A 14,002-nucleotide genomic window follows, 5' to 3' on the forward strand; every position below is an offset into this window, starting at 1 on the left:
GGGACAGTAAAAGGTTTACTGATTCCCAGATGCTGAAGGAGAGGCAATGATGAAAAGGGAAAACAAAAATTTTTATAAACATTATTCTCTTGCCGGGCATGGTGGTGCACGCTTGTAATCCCCATGCTTGGGAGGCTGAGACAGGAGGATCATGCAGGTTCGAAACCAGCCTCAGATGGCTTAAAAGACCCTGTTTCTAAATAAAATATAAAATAGGTCTGGGGCCGGCAGTGGGTGGCCGAGTTTTAGAAGATATAACTTCAACAAGATGTCCAGTGATAGGCAGCGGTCCAATGATGAGAGCCCCAGCACCAGCAGTGGCAGTTCCAATGTGGACCAGCGAGACCCAGCTGCTCCAGAGCCTGAAGAACAAGAAGGAAGAAAACCTTCTGCCACCCAGCAGAAGAAAAACACCAAACTTTCTAGCAAAACCACTGCTAAGTTATCCACTAGTGCTAAAAGAATTCAGAAGGAGCTAGCTGAAATAACCCTTGATCCTCCTCCTAACTGCAGTGCTGGGCCTAAAGGAGATAACATTTATGAATGGAGATCATCTATACTTGGTCTATCCGGTTCTGTATATGAAGGTGGTTTTTATTTTCTGGATATCACATTTTCATCAGATTATCCATTTAAGCCACCAAAGGTTACTTTCCGCACCAGAATCTATCTGCAACATCAACAGTCAGGGAGTCATTTGTCTGGACATCCTTAAAGACAATTGGAGTCCTGCTTTGACTATTTCAAAAGTTTTGCTGTCTATTTGTTCTCTTTTTATTTATTTATTTATTTATTTATTTCTTATTGGTGCACTGTATTCATACATCATAATGGAATAAAAAAAACTTGTGTAGACATACATGGACACATCACCCAGTTAGCCCCTTCCCCACACCATTCCCTCCCCCTCCCTTTTTCCCATGCTTGGCTTAGTGGTTGATATCTAATATTATAGCAATTTATCCAAAATTAACAATGATAACCTCACATAGCAGATTCATTTGTCTGTTATCAATCTTTTGATCACTTAGAGATAACATTTCAATATTTCTTTTTGCTTTCTTTCTTACCAGAGGATATATTTTTTCTTTTTTCTTTTTTTTTAGGTGAAACTATCATTTTTTCCAGAAAAAAAATCTATCCTAACATGAAATATGAACTCTAAATATCCAAAACAATCTCAAAAAATAACAAAACTAGAAGATGTACATATTATGATTTCAAACCTCATAAAGCTACATTAATTGAAACACTGTAGTACTGCTATGAAGGCAGATATATAAACCACTGGAGTAAAATAAAAAGCCTAGAAATAAATTCTTCCATATATGGTCAAGTTATTTTTTACAAGGTTTCCAAGAACATTTGGTGACGGAAATAATGATCCTTTCACTAAATATTGTTAAAAAATAATAATTACATGAAAAAGAATAAAGCTGGACACTTACCTAACACCATATACATATACATATATTAACTCAAAGTAGATAAAAGACCTAAATGTAAATATTAAGACTATAAACTTTTAGAAAAAAACCTGGGTCATAACACTTCACAACACTGAAATTGGAAGTGATTTCTCGGATATGATTTCAAAGGCACAGGCAACAAAAGAATAAACAAACTTCCTAAAAAATAAAAAATGTACATCCAAAGACAATGTAAACAGAGTTAAAAGTTACTGATAGAATGGGGTAAAATATTTCCAAATGCTATATCTGAAGGTATATTAATATTCCAACTAGAAATACTAAAAATTAGCAACAATAAAAGCAAACAATACAATTTAGAAATAGGTAAAAGACTAAAATAAATAATGAACCTCCAAAGATTTTAACCAATAAACACATAAATATATACTTCCTTGCTTAGTTGTCTGCTGGGTGGAAAATCTTGTTTCTCTAGTTCTGGTGTGTATTACCTATTTCTTCTTTGTAGTTAATCTCTTTGAGTATTTTCTCTAGTGCTGGTTTTGAAGACATAAATTCCTTCTTTCTGTTTGTCATGGAAGCTTCTTATTTCCCCATCTAATTTGATAGATAGTTGTTCTGGGTAGGAAATTTTGGACTGGAAGTTGTTTTCTTTCAGAGTTTGGAATATGTTACTCCAAGCCCTTCTGTCTTTCAAGACTTGATTTGGGAAGTCTGGAGTGATTCTACTTGGTTTGCCTCTGAATGTCACTTGGCCTTTTGTTTTTATTGCCTTTAAGATTCTCTGCTTGGCTTCCACATTGGTCATTTTGACAATTATGTGGCGTGGGGAACCTCTTCTCTGATCCTGTCTAAAGGGAGTTTTATAAGTTTCCTGGACCTGTGTATTGATCTCTTGCTCTATGTTTGGGAAATTTTCTGCTATTATTTCTTTGAAGATATTATTGATCCCTTTGGTTTCACCTTCTTTTCCCTCCTCTATTCCAATTATTCTTAGGTTAGCTCTCTTAAAATGGGCCCATATTTCTTCAATGTCAAATTCCTGCTGTCTGCCGGGCGTGGTGGCGCACGCTTGTAATCCCCACGCTTGGGAGGCAGAGACAGGAGGATCGCGCAGGTTCGAAGCCAGCCGCGAGCGCTGGCTTAGGAGACCCTGTTTCAAATAAAAATGTAAAAATAGGTCTGGGAGTGTAGCCCGGAGGTAGCAGGGCTTCCAGGAACCCCAGTACCACCAAAAAAAAAAAACAAAAAAATAATTCCTGCTGTCTGATTTTTTTTCTAAGTTATAAATTATGCGTTCATTTTTGAAGTGATCCTCTTCTAGGAGCGAGATTCTATTCTCCATGTGGTCTAATCGATTGTTTAAACATTGAATTGAGGCCTTTACCTCAAGGATTGCATCCTTTATGCCTTTTAAACTCTCTCTGAATTCTTTTCGAAGGTCCTGTATTATTTCTACAGTTATATTCCTGATTTAATCTTCTGGAGCTCTCTGAATTTCTGTGTTATCAGGTTCTGACAATATGGGGTTGTGGGCATTCGTTGCTCTATTGTTGTTCCTCTTTCCCATGATTTCAGAATTTTGTGCCTTCCCTGGATCACTACGACTTCACTGGTGGTAATCTCTGCCCCCGCTACTCCTTCACTGGGTTGGACTGCAAAATCTCAGACCCAGGGAGATTATCAAAGTCCCTGGGCATGCAGTACAGGGATTTCTCCTTTAAGGGCCGCAATTTCACTCATGGTTATTGTGCATGTTGATCAGGAGCTGTCGAGGGCACGGTGAACTCGCTGTCACTGCTGGCAATATGGCGCCACTGCCACGCCCTCGGCTGTGAGGCTGGCGTATTTCTTTTCTGGTTTTGAGCTCTGTTCTGAGTCCCTGGAAGGCGTGATGAGCTTGACCACTGGAAGTTTTAGACATTATTTGCGCTGAAAGAACTGCTGAATTACACCCGAATAATCCGCAGCTGCTCACTTCAGCTCCTTTTTTTATCATTCCTCTCTATCCTGGTGCTGTGAGGGAAGATGGTGCCGGCGCAGCCCCGCTGCTGCATTGCGGGCTTGATTTCTGGTCTCTGGTTGTTCTTCTAGTCTTTTTTTTTCTCTGTCCCTTGTGTTTACATTTTTTTATTTCTCTGATGATGGCGTTTTCTGGCTATGAAAAGCGCTGATTTTGTGGTAATAGAGATCAAGTTTTAGCAGGGCTCGTAAACGCTGCTTTTCTCAGTCGTCATCTTCCCAGGAGTCCCTATTTGTTATCTTTTGACAGACTGCAACCCTGCAGATCCTCTGGTTGGAAGCATAGCCACTCAGTATTTGAGCAACAGAGCAGAACATGACAGGATAGCCAGACAGTGGACCAAGAGATATGCCACATAACTCATATAATTTGTACACAATGTGAAGGAGCAGAAGGCATCTTCTCACTGAGCTGCAAATCTTTATAGCCTTTACAATACAGACTTCTGTGTATATGTTATACTGATTCTACTCTCTGCTTTTATCCTTTAGAGACTGGGAGACTCCCCCAAAAGGTAAATGCTATCAAGAGTAGAACTTTGTAGCTGTAGATTAGTTATGTTTAAAATGCCTACTTGCAAGTCTTGCTTCTTTGGGATATCAAAATGTATTTTGTGATGTACTAAGGATACTGGTCCTGAAGTCTACCAAATATTATAGTGCATTTTAGCCTAATTCATTATCTGTATGAAGTTATAAAAGTAGCTGTAGATGACTAGGAATTATGTCATTTGTATTAAACCCAGATCTATTTCTGAGTATGTGGTTCATGCTATTGTAACAATGTTTTACCTTTGTCAGTTTGTAATGAGAGGATTTCCTTTTACCCTTTGTAGCTCAGAGAACACTGATGTATCATCTCAAACACAATAAATATGTTCCTGATGGCAAAAAATAAAAAAATAAAAAATAAAATAGGTCTGGGAGTGTAGCCCAGAGTTAGAAGGCCCCTGGGTTCCATCCCCAGTACCACAAAAAAGAAAAAAATATATATTTTCTATGATTATTGTAAAGGCAGATATGTTCTGCATTTAGAGAAAACCTATATAATATACAACAATAAAAGTGATGTATATCAATATAAGTTTATTTATGTACCATTCTGGTACAGAATGTTAATAGTTGTAGAGGTTGTGTGTCAAGGGCAGGAGTAGGGGTATACTGAAATTTTATGTACTTTCCACTCAGTTTTGTTTTGTATGTAAAACTAATCAAAACGTGAAGTCCATTTTGAGGTATCAACTCACCCAGGTTAGAATGACTTTAATCAAAAACAAAAAAAAGTGCTGGTGAGGATAAGGAACTCTCATACATTACTGGTGAGAATGTAAATTAATATAGCTATCATAGAAAATAGTATGGAGTTTCCTCAAAAAGCTAAAAACAGAACTTCTATATGTCCCAGCAGTTTTACTAATGAGTATATATCTAAAATGAAAGGAACCCATATGCCTAAGAGATATCTGCACTATTATATTTATTTTAGCAGCATTCACACTAGTTAAAATATGAAACCAACATAGTTTCCAAATAATTAATGAATGGATAAAATAAATGTGGTAAACATTAACAGTAGACTATTAATTGACCATAAAATAAAGAATGAAATCTTGTTCACTGCAGCAACATGGATGAGTCTGGGCAACATTCTGTTAGATGAAACAAGTCAAGCACAGGAAGACAAATACCAATATTCTTAGTCATACACAGAAGATAAAAAGTTGATCTCATAATAGTAGAAAATAAAGCAGTAGTTACCTGAGGCTGGAATGGTTGTTGGGTAGAAAATAGAGATGATGAAAGGGTGATTAATGGGTAAAGTGGTGCATTTGGATAAAAGGAATAGCTTCTAAAGCTCTGTGACACAGTAGGATAGCTATGATTTGAGAACAACTCTATGTTTCATAACAATTAATAGATTTCAAATGCTCCTAGCACAAATAAATGATAGGTGTTTGAGGTGATACACGGACCAGTTACCCAGATTTCATCATTACATTGTATCCCATAAATATGCATAATGATTTTATAGAAATTAAATAAATTAAGTCTATTTTTAAATTGCCATAAATAAAAATCCGTATTTGTATTACATTAGTATTGAATTATATCAAAGATTTTAAAAATGAAAGCTCAAGAAATAAAATAGAAAAGAATAGCAAATCCATACCAATTCATGAATACATTATTCTCTACCAACATCAGAGGATGACCTTATAATCAAAATAAATTACAGGGAAAATCCTTCATTGTCGTGGATTCAACAATTCTTTATAGAATTTTTAAAAATCAAATCCAAAAACATATAACATTATGACTAAGTGATTTTTTTTCTGAGACTGTGAGTTTAACATTTGAAAATAAAAACATGTGAGTTTAACATTTGAAAATAAAAACATGTAATTTACTGTATTGAGGGACAAATAGAGAAAAAGCATGTGATCATTTCAGTATATGGAGAAAAGCATTGGAAAAATTCTGTCATCCAAACATAGCTGTGAACAATCTAGGAATAGATAGGAACTTCCTTTATATTCATTGAAAAATATACAGCCAATAAAATACTTATGAAAAAAGACTGAATGATTTCCCATTAAAATCAACAAGGTAAGAGTTCAACTCTACCTTAACATTGTACTGGAAATTTTAGTCAATAACATAAAGCTTGAAAGTTTAGTAGGTGTCAGATCAATTTTAAAAATTAAACACGTCATGGTTTGAATATAGAATGTCCCTGAAAAGCTCATGTATTGATCTTCAGAGTTGATATAATTAAGTAGTGAAATGTATTTGCCTAGGCAGGTTGGGTGTGCCTGGAGGAGATGGGTTCCTGGGGATGTGGCCTTACAGACTATTGTTGTGTCTTTGAATCTCCTTCTAGCCTCCATGATGTGAGAGCAGAGATTTTGTTCACTTTCCCTGTTTCTTGCCATCATGTCCTGAACTCCACCAATGCAAATTCCCTGGCTTGGACTGTAATCCTTAAATCTCCAGGACTGTAATCAAATAATTTTTTTTCCACTAAGTTGTATGATCAGGTATTTTGGGTCCCAGCAGTGAGAATGCTGATTGAAACAACATGCTTCTATATACCAGCAATGAGCAATGATATTTTGAAAGATTAGTACTATTTACAATAGTATTAAAAGACCAGATGCTTAGAGATGGATCTGACAAAAGACCTACACACAGAAAATGGTAAAACATTGCTGAGGCCATTACAAGCACATGCTTGTAATCCTAGTACTTGGGAGGCTGAAACAGGAGGATCGCAGTTTTAGTTACTTAGTGAGCCAGCCTCGCCTATATAGTGAGACCCTCTACAACTTAGTGAGACCTTGTTTCAAAATGAAGAAAAAAATAGATCTGGGAGTATAGCTCAGAGGTAGAATACCCCTGGGTTCAATTCCTAGTTCCAAAAAAACAACCATTGTTGAGATCAACTGAAGAACACCTAAATAAAATTTAGTGCTAAGCTGCACATGGTGGTGCATATTTGTAATCCCAACATTTGGGAGGCTGAGACAGGAGGATCATGGTTCATGGACAGCCTCAGCTACCTAGTAGAGCCCTTTGCAACTCAGTAAGACCTTGTTTCCAAATAAAGATTAAAAAAAAAGTAGGGCTAGGAGTATAGCTCAGAGATGGCATTCCATCCCCAGTACTACAAAAAAAAATGAGTGCTCTATGCATCTGTGGCTATAGCTCAGGTGATATAGATCTCACCTGGCATGCACAAAGCCTTGGATTCAGTCCCCAGCACCATTTTTGGAACCAGAGAAGGGTCAAATATACCAGATGAGCAAATAAAGCAAAGGAGAATTAATATTGTTTCAAATAAAAGATATAACTCAAAATGACAGAAAATAAAAATAATCTTTCTATAATAACACTGAATGTTAACTCCTCAATTAAAATATATAGACTTATAAATTGGATTAAAACTCATAATCCACTGGATGTAGTGGTGTACACCAATAATTCTAATACTTGGGAGACAGAGACAGGAAGATCACAGGTTTGTGGCCAGCCTCAGCAAACTCGTGAGACCCTCCACATCTTACTGAGACCTTGGTTCAAAATAAATAAAATAGGGCTGGGAGTGTAGCTCAAAGTTAGAATGCCTCTGGGTTCAATCTCCAATACCACACAAAAAACTTATAATCAGACTATATGCTGCCTGCAATAAATAGACCTTATATGCAGAGAGATTCACAAGCTAAAGGTAATCGGATAGGGGGAAACTCCATGCAAATGAAAAATGAAAGCAAGTAGGAATAGCTCATATTTGATATAGCTGACTTTAAGAGAACACTTGTCCAAAGAGACAGAGGATCACTTCTTACCCTCCAAGTGAACCATCAAAAACGAAGAAATAGCTGGGCGTGGTGTCGCACGCTTGTAAACCCTGCACTTGGGAGGCAGAGACAGGAGGATCGTGCAGGTTCAAAGCCAGCCGTGCTGGCTTAAGAGACCTGTTTCCAAATTAAAAGGTATAAAAATAGGTCTGGGAATGTAGCCCGGAGGTAGAAGGATTTGCAGGAAGCCCAGTACCACAAAAAAAAAAGAAAGAATAAAAAGAAGACATAACCATAGCAAATATTTATGTCCCTAATATGGGCACACCTACCTACATAAAACAAAACTCAGAAGGATCCCAACAAAATAATCCTCAGAGACTTCAAAATAGCTCTCACACCACTAGGTCAATCTTACAGATAAAAAATTAATAAAGTCACTTCAGACCTAAAGAATACTATAAAGCAATTGGACCTAATAGACATTTATAGAATATTCCATCCACCAACAGCTAAATACACATGTGCTCATGGAAGATTCCCCAAAATAAACCATATTCCAAGCCACAAAAAAGCACCATCAGATTTTTAAAAATCAATATAATTTCTTACATCTTTCAAATCATAATGGACTGACAGTACAGACCAACAATAAGAAGAGCCAGAGGAATCACACAAATGCATGGAGAACTAATGGCAAAGTACTAAATTAATACTGGATCAGAGAAGAAATAATGGGAGAAAATTAAAAATTTATATAATCAAATGAAAATAGAGACACAGCTTACCAAAACCTATGGAATACCCTGAAGGTAGTGTAGGAGGAAAAAATATGTTTTGAAGTACTAGAGATTGAACCCAGGGGCATTCTACCTCTGAGCTTATTTTGAAACAGGGTCTCACTAAGTTGCAGAGGGCCTCACTAACTAGCTGAGGCTGGCCACGAACCTATAGTCCTCTCCCCTCAGCCTCTAGTGATTATAAGTGTGTGCCACCACTCCCAGCAAGAAGAAAATTTATAGCAGTGAGTGCCCACGTAACAAAACAGAAAAATTCAAAATAAACAGTCTAGTGATGCATCTCAAGGCCCTTGAAAACCAGTACCCAACTAACTCTAAATTCAATATAAGTCAGGAAATATACTCAGAGCAGAAATTAATGAAATAGAAAAAATCCAGAAGATTAATGAAACAAAAATCTGGTTTTGTGAAAGGATAAATAAGATTGGTAAACAGCCAACTAAAAGACAGAGATGAAACTAAAAGAGATGAAACCTAAAAACTAAAAGGGGGTAATTTTGTTCAAAAAGGGGTAACATGAGGCTGTAACTATCTTCTGTGTTTCTATCTTTTTAATAAACTCCTTTAAATCTCAAAAAAATCTAAAAGGAAGAGATGAAACAAAAAAAAATGAAAAAAGAGATGTCACAACAGATAAGGTGGAAATCCAGAAATTATTAGCAACTATTTTGAAAGTTTATAATCCAATTAACTGTAATAAATTGACAAATTTCTAGACGCCTGCAATCTATCTAAACTGAACCAAGAGAAGAGAACAAAACAAAACAAACCCTAACTGGACCAATGGGAACCAAAGAAATCAAAACAAGCAATAAAATTTTTCCCATCAAAGAAAATTCTATATATATTCTCAGCTGAATTCTATAAGAACTAAGTCCAGTGCTCTTCTAATTGTTACATGAACAGAAAAAAGGAGAATTACTACCAAAGTAATTATATGAGGCTGGGATCACTTAATCCCTAAACAAAATAAAAATACCATGAGAAAAGAAAATTATGGACCAATGTCATTGATGAACACAGATGCAAAAATTCTTAGTAAAATACTAGCAATTTACATTCAAACTTACAAGTTGGCTTCATTTCAGGGATGTCAGGCTGATTCAACATACACAAATCAATAAATGTAATCCACTATTTTAATAGAGCCAAGGACAAAATTCACATGATCATCTCAATAGTTATAGAAAAACTAACAAAATCCAACACCTTTCTTTTTTTTGCATTACTGGGAATGGAATCCAGGAGCATTCTACCTCTGAGCTACACCCCCAGGCCTATTTTTTATTCTTTATTGAAACAGGGTCTCAATGAGTTGCAGAGGGCCTCACTAAGTAGCTGAGGCTGTCTGGGAACCACAATCCTCCTGTCTCAGCCTCCAGAATGCTGGGATTACAAGCGAGTGCCACCACGCCCGGCTCCAACACCCTTTTGTGATTCAAATGCTAAAGAAATTAAGGATAGAAGAAACGTACCTCAGCATCATAAGTGCTATATATGATAAACTTAAAGACCGCATTATAATGAATGGGGGAAAACTGAAAGAATTTCCCTTAAGATCAGAAACAAGACAAAAATGCCCACTGTCACCACTCTTATTCAACATAATATTTGAAACTTGAGCCACAGCAATAGATAGGAGAAGGGAATTAAATGAGTATAAACAGGGAAAGAAGAACTGAAATCATATTTGTTGCTGCACATATGTGGCTGGACAAGAACAAATATTCAGCAGCCCAAGCTCTGGAACCAAGTGGCCACTATGCTTTTCCTGCCCAGGTCCTCACCATGGCTCCAGTGTTATCAGGACAGAATCGCATGGAATCACAAAAATTGCGAGGAGAACTAGAATCATCAAAGCACAAGAGTTTGGAGATGCTGGAGTGTTGAATGAGTAAGCCCTGTGGCATTCTTTTTCTGAAGTCTTGGAGAAAGGTGAAGAGATGGTATTTGTGAAGAGTGGGTGGTTGCTGAGAGAGAATACTATTTTGAGGTGCTGGAAGAAGAATTGGTTTGACCTGTGGTCACATGGTCACCTAATCTATTATGATGACAAGACTCAGCAGAGTATTGAGGATAAGGTCTACATGCCAGTGGATTGCATCAATATCTACACGGTACATGAGTGTCAGATATTCAGCCTCTGGATGAGAAGCCAAGAGACTGTCAGCTGCAAATTGTTTGCCGAGATGAAAAAACTATCAGTCTTTGTGCAAAAAGCTGATAATTGTTTGGCCTGGAAATTTGCACTGCAGGATTCTAGAACAAACACAGCTTATGTTGGCTCAGCAGTCCTGTCTGATGAGACATCTGTGGCTTCCTCACCCCTGCACATGGCATACGCTGCACCACTCCCTGAGCAGGCATATGGCTACAGTCCATAGGGTGGCATGTACCCCACAGGAACTCAGGTTGTCTTCACAGTATATGGGCAGTCTTATGTTGTATCCTACCAGTACCTGTACAAAGGACTTTATGGACAGCAGCCTGCCAACCAAGACATCATTTGTGAGCCAAATTTAGATAACGACAGTGACCTGGCACTAGGCATGCTGGCTGAAGCAGCCATGGGCATGGCCTTGGGATCTCCGTTCTGGGTCTTCTAGAGTACTCAAGATCTCATATGGATAGCTTCTGATAACCCTGCGTACGGTAATATTATTTGCAGGGCATTTTTGTTTGTGAAAAATGTTTTAAATAATAGTTTCTTTTGGAAGTACTGACATAATAGTTGTAACAAATCTGCATAAGTATCACCGAGAAGGGTTTTAATTGTATTGTTTACCAAATCTCTGAGACAATGGCTCATTCTAAAACTTTGCTAATGGAACTCTTGGAATACCATATTAGAATATACCTGTCTTGAAAGGCATTTTTTCTGTACTTAGGTGTAGTGCTTAGGGAAAATTTATTTTCATGTTTTGCCAATAATAAAGTGATGAATGTGTGAACAATTGTGGCAAGAAAAACTACAACTTTTGGTTTCCTGTGAGTTCAAAACTGCAGCTTTCAAATTTCAGACTAGAATGGCTTCATTCTCCCCTGGTCTGGCTCATTCTCCCCTGGCTGGTCAACTTCCAGGTAGCTCCCCCCTCAGGCAATGGTGTGAGAGCCCTACAACCCACCCTGTGGGGCTCTGTAGGCCCACAGCAAGGATGACAGTTCAGGATGACAGGACACCGCCACTTCAAAATAATGCTTCAGAAGTTGCCTAATACTAGTACTTGTGACACTCCTGTTATTCCTGTATATTTTTCATTTTGATACTTAGAGAATGTCCCAAATTAGAAGTTGATTTGTGTCTCAGTTGTAGAGCTCTGCCTTTAAGACTTGAAGAAGACAGAAAAGTGACAAGTCTTATTCACTTACTGTAATCACAGTAAGTGAAGAACATTATTCAGAGGCATAGTTTTAGGAACGGCTTCAAATGTGTGTATTACTGGCTAGTCCTGTTTCTAGACTCTTTCATGATAAAGTAATATTTTAAAAATGGTGAGGAAAATTGAGGGAAAGTTGGGATTGGAGTGTTCCTGCTACAGGCCTTTCAGGGATGCCACCTTTCACCACCCCTGAGCAGGGCATAGTGGCTGCACACCAGGGGCTGGGATGGACCAGGACTGAGGAGACTTGGGGTTTAGATTGAGAAAAGCGGCTTGAACAACTTGCTCTGGATACTACTCAGCCTGGCAGGGAGCCCAGCATTTTTTTTTTTTTGTTGTTGTTGTTTCCGACCCATGTATGATAGAAAAATATACAGCAATTAATTGTGAGCCCACAAATATGTGAAGCTCCAGAAAATCCACAGACTTGTCTTTCTTTGATAAAAAAACTCATTTTTTCCAAACGCATTTTAAATACTCATTTCTATTACTTCATTTTTAAGAGCTGCTAATTATTCTTGCTTTCTGCCTTTGCATGTTTAAACAGTGCACTTTGACAAAAGCAGATTAACACCATGAATGTCCCTGTCCCTACAACACACTACAGGAAGCATGAGTTCTTCTGTGGTCATTCCTGATGGTTACACACGTGCCCTCTTGTTTCACTGTTCGGCTGCCTCCATATCCTGATCTCTTCAAATCTTTGAATCCATGGCCATGAAACCAGACTACAAGTGGACTTAGTAGTGCCAATACTCTGTTTATCTAGCCACTGCTAGGTTACTTGACATGGGAATGTCCATTTCCATGTGAAAGGAAGTGCACTTGCTTGTCATCTTTATGAACAGATATGTGGCAACATGTTGTTGTTGGTATAAAATATTGCTTTAACTTTTAATGTTGATTTTACATCCTGTGTCACAAGAATGGTTTTTGTTTGGATTATAATCATTATTAAAGCTATATGTTTGACAAAATATTAAAATTGGCTATTAACTTCTCAAGAAACAAATATATTTGTTCACAGATGAATGATTCTTAAAGCAACCAAAATGGGTGAGCATGGGGGTGCACACTTATTATTCCAGTACTTGGGAGGCTGAGACAGAAGGATTGCAGGATCATTAAAGCCTCAGCTACTTAGTAAGACCCTCCACAACTTAGTGAGACCCTGTTTCAAAATAAAGAATAAAAAGTCAGGCTGTGGGGTATAGCTTGGAGGTAGAATGCCCCTGAGTTCAATCTCCAGTACCTCAAAAAAAAAAGATCCAAAATAGTCAATCAGAAGATTTCTAGGGGTGATAATTAACTTCACCAAAGTACCCAGATACAAAATCAACTTCAAAAAATTGCTAGCATTCTTATACACCAGCGTGAATCCACTGACAAAGAAATTCATAAAACAATTTCTTTCACAATAACTTCACAAAAAATAAAATACTTAGAAATGGATATAACCAAGGAGGTAAAATACCTGTACTGTGAAAATTATAAAACACTAAAGAAAGTAATTGAAGAAGATCATAGAAGATGGAAAGACTTCCCATGCTCTTGGGTTGGCAGAATACATATAATCAAAATGGTCATCCTACCAAAAATAGTCTACAGATTCAATGCCATCCTTTTTTAAATAGCATGGTCATTCTTCAGAGATATAGAGAAATCACTCATAAAATTCATATGGAATAAAAGACCAAGAATAGCCAAAGCAATTATCAGCAATAAGAAAGTTAGGTAGAAAAAGGGTCATAAGAGGAACTCTAGACAAAGAATGAGATTCTATAGATGGGCAAATAAGGCGACCTAACTGAGGGGATTGGAGGGGAGGGGGTAAATTCTCTAATGTTCATGATGTACTTTAACAAATATATCAAAGTGAGTCAGTAAGCCAAACATGAGAAGGAGGGAGGAGGAGGGAGTGGGGCATGAATTGGGTAAGGGCTAATTTTTGGGTGATGTGTGCATGTATACCTCCACCATCTTGTACTCCATTAAGATGTATGACTACAATGCACCAATAAATAATTTAAAGAAAATAATAATTATGCTGAAAGTATCACAATACCTGATTT

The 14,002-nt window shown here is 37.3% G+C and overlaps 2 pseudogenes across 2 annotated transcripts; both read left to right on the top strand.

The window, feature by feature from the left end:
* Window positions 1-268: 268 nt before the first annotated feature.
* On the top strand, window positions 269-3,812 carry LOC308279481 (ubiquitin-conjugating enzyme E2 E3-like; annotated as a pseudogene). The gene is made up of 2 exons: window positions 269-807; window positions 3,703-3,812. The product of its transcript is annotated as a ubiquitin-conjugating enzyme E2 E3-like (transcript).
* A 6,678-nt stretch (window positions 3,813-10,490) lies between these two features.
* Window positions 10,491-11,156, top strand: LOC308278527 (pleckstrin homology domain-containing family B member 2-like; annotated as a pseudogene). Its single transcript has one exon. The product of its transcript is annotated as a pleckstrin homology domain-containing family B member 2-like (transcript).
* The last annotated feature ends 2,846 nt before the right edge of the window (window positions 11,157-14,002 follow it).

Source organism: Muscardinus avellanarius, assembly GCF_963383645.1.
Source record: "Muscardinus avellanarius genome assembly, chromosome: X".
NCBI classification, from domain to species: Eukaryota; Metazoa; Chordata; class Mammalia; order Rodentia; family Gliridae; genus Muscardinus; species Muscardinus avellanarius.